Source organism: Oxyura jamaicensis, chromosome 1 (assembly GCF_011077185.1).
Source record: "Oxyura jamaicensis isolate SHBP4307 breed ruddy duck chromosome 1, BPBGC_Ojam_1.0, whole genome shotgun sequence".
Classification (NCBI taxonomy): Eukaryota; Metazoa; Chordata; class Aves; order Anseriformes; family Anatidae; genus Oxyura; species Oxyura jamaicensis.
In genome coordinates, this window is record NC_048893.1 from 125,364,104 (window position 1) to 125,373,678 (window position 9,575).

Below are 9,575 nucleotides of genomic sequence, written 5' to 3' on the forward strand. Positions count from 1 at the left end.
GGAAGGAAGGAAGGAAGGAAGGAAGGAAGGAAGGAAGGAAGGAAGGAGGGGAATAATAACATGGAAACTAGACAGTTTATTCTGAGTCTAGGTCACCTAGTCCACAGAAGGATTGCTCTTGAAAAGTTTATGGGGCACACTATGATAAACAGACATCATCTATTTTCCCTGATCATTAGCTGCTTTTTAACCACACAGAATAAATGTCAGGCTAGACTCTGTTTACTAAATACCAGGGATTCTAATTTTCTTTCAGCACATACTAGAGGATGTACTGCCGTTGCACATAGTCTTTGTGTGTAGTTTGAAGGTAATCTATAGAATATACTCTGACACGTATTGTAAAAATATTGTATGTGGTCTTAGGGACAATAAAAGTCATAGGTGAAATGAAGTGTAGTCCTCCCCACAAAAGGTTCCTGTTCCTTGTAAATATTTAATTCTTTGTCTTTTTAAAAGAACATAAAATAATCATCCTCAATTAAAATTCTTTTTTTTTCTTTCAATTATAATTTCCGATTTGCCCTTATCATTGTTATAATCAATAATTACAATAAGATTATCATCCCTTTTTATATCATTACACAGTAAATTATTCTGAACATTAAGAGTATACATTTGTTCTCTATAACAACCTTAATTTATACATTAGCTTGATATTCCCCTCCATTTGCATATCCTAAAGCATGTACTCCCCACATTTACATTTGCATCATGTTTTTTATTTACCCAGGTTCCATAAGGAACCCCAAAGCTTGCGCTTTTTTTTTTTTTTTTTTTTTTTTTTTTTTTTTTTTAATGCTCAACAGATCTGTCTTGGTCACTCCTCCTCACTGTCCTCCCAAATCATTTAACAATGGAGACACTTTTTCAGTCTATCACAGTGAACTCAAGGTTGCCTGTAAGTCATGGCTGTGAGCAGCCCTCTTGACCAGATGTGCTGTGAGCTGGGTGCCATTCTTAAAAAGTTGATGGTGTGAGGAGCAGCTACCTGCAAAAGGCAGATGGGCACCACGTGGCACCCACTCCCACCTCTGCTTCTATATTTTCATTGGATGGGGGGAAAAAAACCAGACATTTAAAAGTTTCCTCTTGTATTGTTGGGCATTTAACCTTTTTGAAAAGTTGCTGCCTAGAAAAAAATTAAATTACACTTGGTGAATACTAGAGGCACAAAGAGTTTTATTATACATGATTACTATCAGCAATGATGGGTTTAAGCTGATATTGTACGTGTATTTTCATAGATTACTTTTCAGCAGGCTGGTATTCCCAATATCCTGTGTTGCTTAGATAAGAGAGCCAGTCAAGATATGGATGTGATTAATTTCCAGGAAACCGTGTTTTCCTTTCTTAATTATTATTTAGTTACATCCTGTTTTCTGTATTTCAAATAGCAAATAATAGCATGGAGTCAATACCAAGATAACTATGGCCTAGCAACTTAGTAACATATACCTAATACTGAATTGTTTATTAGGCTGGAGAGAAAAATTGAGAGCATTTCAACCCTTTTTATGTCTATGTCATCAGATACTAGGTCCTGCATAGCCATAGTATACTTTAAAATACTCTTCAGCTGAAATACACAGAAGGATTGCCGTTCATGTTAATTGACGCACTGTTAAAATTTGGATCTTGTCTGCACTGCTTCTTTTACACTATCTACTTGCTCTTTCCAAGCTAAAAAAAATTAATTTATATATCTAAGCTTTGCTGAAATGCTCTAAAATGGTCCTACCATGACTTCACATCTTCAAAATCAAACCAAACCAAACCAAACCAAACTAAACCAAACCAAAACCACAACAGTCATTGTGGCTATAATTTAAGCATATCCTATCTTGTTTATATGCTATGTTTATATGCATTCAATGGAAACTAAAAGAAGTAAGATGGAGAAGTATGAAACATGAAAACATCTAAATACATCCTTTTTTGTTTTTTATTTTTTGCTCAGAACAGCAGAGTAGTCACTTAGAAAATGTGTCTGTGTGAAGCAGTAAGGGATCAGGAGGAAAAGCTGGTTGTGCACCTTTGTTTTCCAGACCCAGGAGGGATGCTGCCCTGGGCTGTCAGTGCCTGCACCCCTCTGCCACCACTTCCCTGCCACTGTCGGCAGAGAGGGGAGAGACTTAAAACCCAGTGGAGCAAGGGGGCAGCTTGAAGGTGAGGGTGCTGTGTAAGGACTGCTTAAGCAGGGCAGGATTTTCCCTGCAGTAGTTTCTGGGCAGCTGGGAGGGGTCCCTGGGCCTCCAGGGCAGGGCAGGAAGCTCTGACAGACAGGCGGTGAGGGAAGCAAAGTGTTGGTGGGTCCTTCCAGAGCCTCCATGTGGAAAAGCTTTTCTCCTAAATGATGCTTTGCTCTAAGGAAGATCTTCAGTCACCAGTTACGACTTCTCTTGCAGCCAGAGAGAATAAAATTACCAAATGGCAGCCAAATCAGATTAATCCTGATAACCATGTTTTATCCCAGGGAACTGCACTCTCAGAACCTATTCACAGGGTGACAGGATCAGGTAATGCTGTTCTCAAAAAAAAATGTGATAGCTGAGGGGCAAAGACCATTGGGGTGTGCTAAAGAGGAAGCATTGGAGGTGATCACCTGCAAATTATAGCAATTAGGCTTGGGGATATGAGGAAACCCTATTTTGAAGAGTTTGAAGATGAACTTCTCATCATTACCTGTGACTGCCAGAAAGGCTCCTGAGGGGAAGAGATGCATCCATTTTACTCATCCCAGCTAAATGTTCATATCAGCATTTAGTCACTGGCTCAGAATGGAAACCTGGGCAGCCATTGTGGCAACTCTTCCAAGGAAAAGCGGGTTGGGCCTGTGCCATCTTGCCCTTGAGCCTCCAAGGATGATCAGCCACAGCAACTGGAAGAAATGTGAAACCCCTTTCGTGCTATGAAGCTGGTGGACGAGGGTTGTATCAGACATCCAGGAGCATCTCCACAGCACATAACTCTCACCCTCTTCTTACTGGGTCCCTCTATTTCCAGCCCAGCTTAGGTCTCCTTTTTTCCAGCCACACACTAAAAATGCCCTTAGCTTCTCAACTAGACTGTGAAGAACCACAGTTTAGGTTTAAGTGCCTGTAACATCACATTGCAAAGCCTCCTGTGACTGCCAAATTTCTCTGAGGAAAGCTAGGACATGAAGTGGTTTTTGGAACGACTAAGTTGTCTTTGCATACGGCAAAGGGCACAAACACCATTGCTAACATGAATGATACAATGCCTTTACAAATCATTTTTTAAAACAATCTTCATGAAACAAAGTGTGCTGACAAAACTACTTCAAACCATGCTAAAATGACTCCCAGTGAAAGTGTTGTGGTCATATATGGTCTATGAAACCACTTAGAAGCTAAGCCTCTCTTAGGCCCACCAACAACAGATGGGTTTAAACAAAACAGTCATTTATCTTGATTTTTACAGCCTTGGCAATCCAACATAGCTGCTGATGTCCACTGTGTCTGCAGCCCTCACTGGGAAAGATTAATAGGCCTCATCAGATGCAAAGCAACAAATTGTTCTTTCAAGACCTAATTACTTTGTTTAATTGTAAGTTTTCTATGGAATTTGCTCTTAAAATCATAAAGAAATACCATGTAAAGTTCAGATCATTATAATTGCAGCAGGTGAAAGGAAAATACAAAGCAAGAATTCAAGAAGTTGCCCTTCGGCAGGTAGGCAGAGATCTCAGTGACATTTTCAGCAGCTTGAAATAGATGTTTTTAAAGCTTTAAAGGAACCGAATCCAGTCTGTGCTCCAAAATGTTATCACATTCAAGGGGGCACACGTTTGCTCAGCAGTGCACAAAAGGTGCTCACTAGCCTGCAGCTGTGTTGATCTCAAGCATCCCATTAATAAATCACTGTATGAATAAATCACTGCATGTACAGCACACAAGAGACATCTCAAGCTAGCGAGAGAATGAACAAACTGATCTAGCTGTTTTCCAGCCCTGAATTTATAGAATATCTAAATGATATAGTCTTCCTACATACTGATAATAAACTTAACTTTCTCTAACAGCTTTCTTCCTGGGATCATGGCATGCCACTTGCACATAGGATAAGGGTTCCTACTAAACTGAATAGGTCTATTTTCAGAGTTTTGGATTTTTTTGTGTGTGAAATTAAAAGTAGCAGTAACCATGAAGAGTTCATTAAAAAACACCACAGCAACAAAACATCGGACATTAATGTAACCCTGTCCAGTGAAAATTTGATTGAGTGTTTTCTGCTCTATCAACTTCACTTACTGCATGGAAGGTAGAGAGGGTTAAGGCAATCTTAGGAACACAATCAATACTTCATTTCCTTAGAGCTAAATAACAGCCAAGATAAACACTTCTGATGAAGATGTTTATAGGACTGGTGCTTTTCTCTTTTACAAGCACATACTGAGGAATGCTCCCAAACTCCTGTGGGAATACTTGCATATATTTGAATCATTTTATAGGCAGCATTGGAACAGAGGAAGAAAGCCTGACATTAGGATTTCATCCACCTTTTGACATCTAAACAGAAATCTGGACAAAATTTCACTGAAACCAGCTAAGTTTTCAGTGAGTATTTAACTGGATCTCAAATAATTTCATATTCATTTTATACGAAAGGATGCATGCAAAATTCATTATCCTTTTCAGAAAACAAGTGGACTTCTTGTGGAAATGTTGGGGTTAGAACTCAGAAAAATCTGGCTTTTAGTCCCTATTTTAAGTTTCTGACATAGAGAATGGATTCTAATATATTCTTATATTCTACACAGCTACAAGAATATGCACCAAGCCCCAAACTGGTTTTAGAGGTGGGTGGTATGCATAATTTTAATTGCTAATTATAACATGTTTGATGAGAATTAATTATTAATTTTATTTATTTTCTTATTCAACCAGCTCTAAATGGTGTGCATTAAGGGAAGGTCTACAGAGAACTGAAAACTAAGAGATTATTATTGAAGATGCATCTGGCAGAAAAGGGAGCTGCGTTATTTAAAACCCTGAACCCTGACTACAAGGTTCTGCTGCGCCACCTAGTAAATGTGATCCCATTTCTTTACACAGTGGAATTTAATTACAAAGGCTTATGAGTATATCACACGTAATGATATAATCACAGATGGTAAGTCCATCAACAGCTTTCTCTGAAAATTAACAGACAGTAAGGTACCCAGGGGAAAACAGTAGGCTCTTCAGTTTACGGATGTAGATGAGCTTTTCTAATACAACAAAGGCTCTTCTAAGATGTTAAACAATAACACAAATTGATTCAGGTTTGTGTAAATAATAATAGGTTATAGTCTCATATGTTTCACATCTAATCAACTGTGTTTTCAAAGGGTTATTCAGCACTTACCTATATAGCATTCAGTAAAAACAATGAAAAGCATGTAATTAAAAATGTCACCTACTAATACACTTTAAATATTAGTTTTCTTTAATATTTAATATCTGAATGTAAATAATCTGAAAATTAATCTAGGAAATATTTCCTCAGATAAGTTTGAAAAAAAACTGTTCCAGTATAAAGCAGAGGTGTTAATTCTTCTGTGTTGTGATATGAATATTGGAGTTCAATGACAGAATTTTGCAGTAGTTTTATTCTGCTGTGAAGGATACTTTAGATACTGCTGTCAAAGGATACTTTTTTTTTTTTTTTTTTTAAATAGTAGTACCATCTAATAGTAAGCAATCTCTTCTGGTATAAGCACAGGGTATAATATATGCCATTTTTAAATCAAAAAGCTTAATTTCAGTTTTAGTATCTCATGAAAGCCTTTGCAAATAAAACACCATGAAATGTGTTGCAAATAAAAATGTACCTTTCAATCCTAGAAAAGAAAGAGCTCAGCAATGATATTATGAACTCTGTAAAATCACAGAAGAGGAGAACAGAAAAATGACATAATTCAAGAATTGGGAACACCCAGTAAAATTAATTTTAATTTAAAATTAAGCTCTAAAACAACCAAACAGAAGTATTTTTCTCCAAATCACAAATCATTAAATTGGATAACTTAATAGTAGAGGCAATTTTGAAAGCCAAAAATTTGAATGAAGTCAAAAATAATTAGATGATAAAAGAAAAAAATATATCTGTCATCAGTAGTATCATGAAGATGCAGATAGAACCTGTGTTTCAGGGGGATCATGAACTGCTGTGAAGCTTGGAGACTTCATGGGGATCTGTTGCCACTTTCTTAAAGCTTAGCTCTGGGTATCCATTGCAGCCCAATATAATAATGAAGCTAGCAGATTGGAAGGACCATTAGTTTGACATAACTGGGTGGCACAGTTAATATGTGGTAAAAGATGTACCAACGTTAAGTGGAATGACTTCAGATCATAGGCTAGCTGTTGTCAGCAGTTCATTCCTACTATTTTCCTGCTAATAGGTTTGGAAAACTTACCTTCTCTCTTGTGGATTGTATTTGTAGAGACTTTTTTTGGAGACAGTGTTGGTAAACAACTGAATATAGAACAAATTTTTCCAAGGAGCAAGTCAGCAACTGTGTTGACATATCTCACAGAATCACAGAATCACAGAATTTCTAGGTTGGAAGAGACCTCAAGATCATCGAGTCCAACCTCTAACCTAACACTAACAGTCCCCACTAAACCATATCCCTAAGCTCTACATCTAAACGTCTTTTGAAGACTTCCAGGGATGGTGACTCCACCACCTCCCTGGGCAGCCTGTTCCAATGCCTCACAACCCTTTCAGTAAAGAAGCTCTTCCTAACATCTAACCTAAACCTCCCCTGGCGCAACTTTAGCCCATTCCCCCTCGTCCTGTCACCAGGCACGTGGGAGAACAGGCCAACCCCCACCTCGCTACAGCCTCCTTTAAGGTACCTGTAGAGAGCGATAAGGTCACCCCTGAGCCTCCTCTTCTCCAGGCTGAATAAGCCCAGCTCCTTCAGCCGCTCCTCGTAGGACTTGTTCTCCAGGCCCCTCACCAGCTTCGTCGCCCTTCTTTGGACCCGCTCAAGCACCTCGATGTCCTTCTTGTAGCGAGGGGCCCAAAACTGAACACAGTACTCGAGGTGCGGCCTCACCAGAGCCGAGTACAGGGGGACGATCACCTCCCTAGCCCTGCTGGTCACACTATTTCTGATACAAGCCAGGATGCCGTTGGCCTTCTTGGCCACCTGAGTACACTGCTGGCTCATATTCAGCCGACTGTCCACTATCACTCCCAGGTCCTTCTCCGCCTGGCAGCTCTCCAACCACTCATCTCCCAGCCTGTAGCTCTGCTTGGGGTTATTACGCCCCAGGTGCAGGACCCGGCACTTGGCCTTGTTAAACTTCATGCAGTTGACCCCAGCCCATCGGTGCAGCCTATCCAGATCCTCCTGCAGAGCCTTCCTACCCTCGAGCAGATCGACACACGCACCCAACTTGGTGTCATCTGCAAACTTACTGAGGGTGCACTCAATGCCCTCGTCCAGATCATTGATGAAGATGTTAAAGAGGACCGGCCCCAGCACCGAGCCCTGGGGGACGCCACTAGTGACTGGCCTCCAACTGGATTTGACTCCATTTAGCACAACTCTCTGGGCCCGGCTATCCAGCCAGTTTCTAACCCAACGAAGTGTGCGCCTAGTCCAAGCCAAGAGCAGCCAGTTTCTTGAGGAGAATGCTGTGGGAGACGGTGTCAAAAGCCTTGCTGAAGTCAAGGTAGACCACATCCACAGCCTTTCCCTCGTCCACCCAGCGCGACACTTTGTCATAGAAGGAGATCAGGTTCGTCAAGCAGGACCTGCCTTCCATAAACCCATGCTGACTGGGCCTGATCACCTGCTTGCCCTTCAAGTGCCGCATGATGACTCCCAAGAGGATCTGCTCCATGAGCTTCCCTGGCACTGAGGTCAAACTGACAGGCCTGTAGTTTCCTGGGTCAGTCCTCTGGCCCTTCTTATAGATGGGCGTCACATTCGCTAGCCGCCAGTCAGCTGGGACCTCCCCCGATAGCCAGGACTGCTGATAAATGATGGATAGTGGCTTGGCCAGCTCCTCTGCCAGTTCTCTCAGTACCCTTGGGTGGATCCCATCCGGCCCCATCGACTTGTGCACATCCAAGTGCCGTAGTAGGTCACCAACCAGTTCCAGTTCTTCGTGGATGGTGAGGGCCACATCCTGCTCCCCATCCCCTTCCACCAGCTCAGGGTACTGGGAATCCAGAGAACAACCGATATTGCCGCTAAAGACTGAGGCAAAGAAGGCATTGAGCACCTCCGCCTTTTCCTCATCTCTTGTAACTAAGTTTCCCCCTGCATCCAGTAAAGGATGGAGATTCTCCTTTGTCCTCCTTTTTGTGTTGATGTATTTATAAAAGCGTTTTTTGTTATCTTTAACGGCAGTAGCCAGATTGAGCTCCAGATGAGCTTTGGCCTTCCTAATTTTGTCCCTGCACAGCCTCGCTACATCCTTATAGTCCTCCCTAGTGGCCTGCCCACTTTTCCAAAGATTATAAACCCTCTTTTTTCTCCTAAGCTCAAGCCACAGTTCTCTGTTCAGCCAGGCTGGTCTTCTTCCCCGCTGGCTCATCTTTGGGCACATGGGAACAGACCGCTCCTGCGCCATTAGGATTTGCCTCTTGAAGAGCGCCCAGCCTTCCTGGACCCCTCTGCCCTTCAGAACCGCCTCCCAAGGGACTCTACCAACCAGTGTCCTGAGCAGCCCAAAGTCAGCTCTCCGAAAGTCCAGTACAGTGGTTTTACTGGTTCCCTTCCTGGCCTCGCCAAGAATAGTGAACTCCACCATTTCGTGGTCACTCTGCCCAAGACAGCTCCCGACAATCACATCCTCCACCAGTCCTTCTCTGTTTGTGAAGAGAAGGTCTAGTGGGGCACCACCCCTGGTAGGCTCACTAATCAGCTGCGTCAGAAAGCTATCTTCCACTTTCTCCAGAAACCTCCTAGACTGCTTTCTCTGGGCTGTGTTGTGCTTCCAGGATATGTCAGGGAAGTTGAAGTCCCCCACGAGTACAAGCGCTGAAGATTTCGCAACTTCTGTCAGCTGCCTGTAGAACTCCTCATCCGTCTCCTCGTCCTGGTTCGGCGGTCTATAGCAGACCCCGACCAGGACACTAGCCTTGTTGTCCCTGCCGATCCTAACCCAAAGGGACTCGATCTTGTCATTCCTAGCCTCGAGTTCTACAACATCGAAAGACTCTAATATAGAGAGCCACACCGCCACCCCTTCTGTGCTGCCTGTCCCTTCTGAAGAGCCTATAGCCAGGCATCGCAGCACTCCAGTCATGAGAATGGTCCCACCACGTTTCCGTGATGGCAACCAAGTCGTAGCCTGCCCGCTGCACAATGGCTTCCAGCTCCTCCTGTTTGTTACCCATGCTGCGTGCATTGGTGTAGATGCACTTCAGCTGGGCCATTACCTTATTCCCCGGCCTTGCTATTGTTCCCCCTGGCACAGCTCCAACAATCCTTGCTTCACCCCCATCCCCCTTCTTACCTAGTTTAAAGCCCTATCAATGAGCCCCACCAGCTCCTGGCCAAGGATCCTTTTTCCCCTAAAGGATAGGGACCCGTCTACGGCCAT

General features: G+C 42.6%; 1 long non-coding RNA gene across 1 annotated transcript; it reads right to left on the bottom strand.

Annotated features, from left to right (window-relative positions):
- Positions 1 to 876: 876 nt before the first annotated feature.
- On the bottom strand, positions 877 to 6,538 carry LOC118164250. The gene is made up of 3 exons (XR_004749395.1): positions 6,425 to 6,538; positions 5,837 to 5,882; positions 877 to 1,132 (listed from the first exon to the last, which is right to left on the bottom strand). It is a non-coding gene; the product is annotated as an uncharacterized LOC118164250 (long non-coding RNA).
- Between the last annotated feature and the right edge of the window lie 3,037 nt (positions 6,539 to 9,575).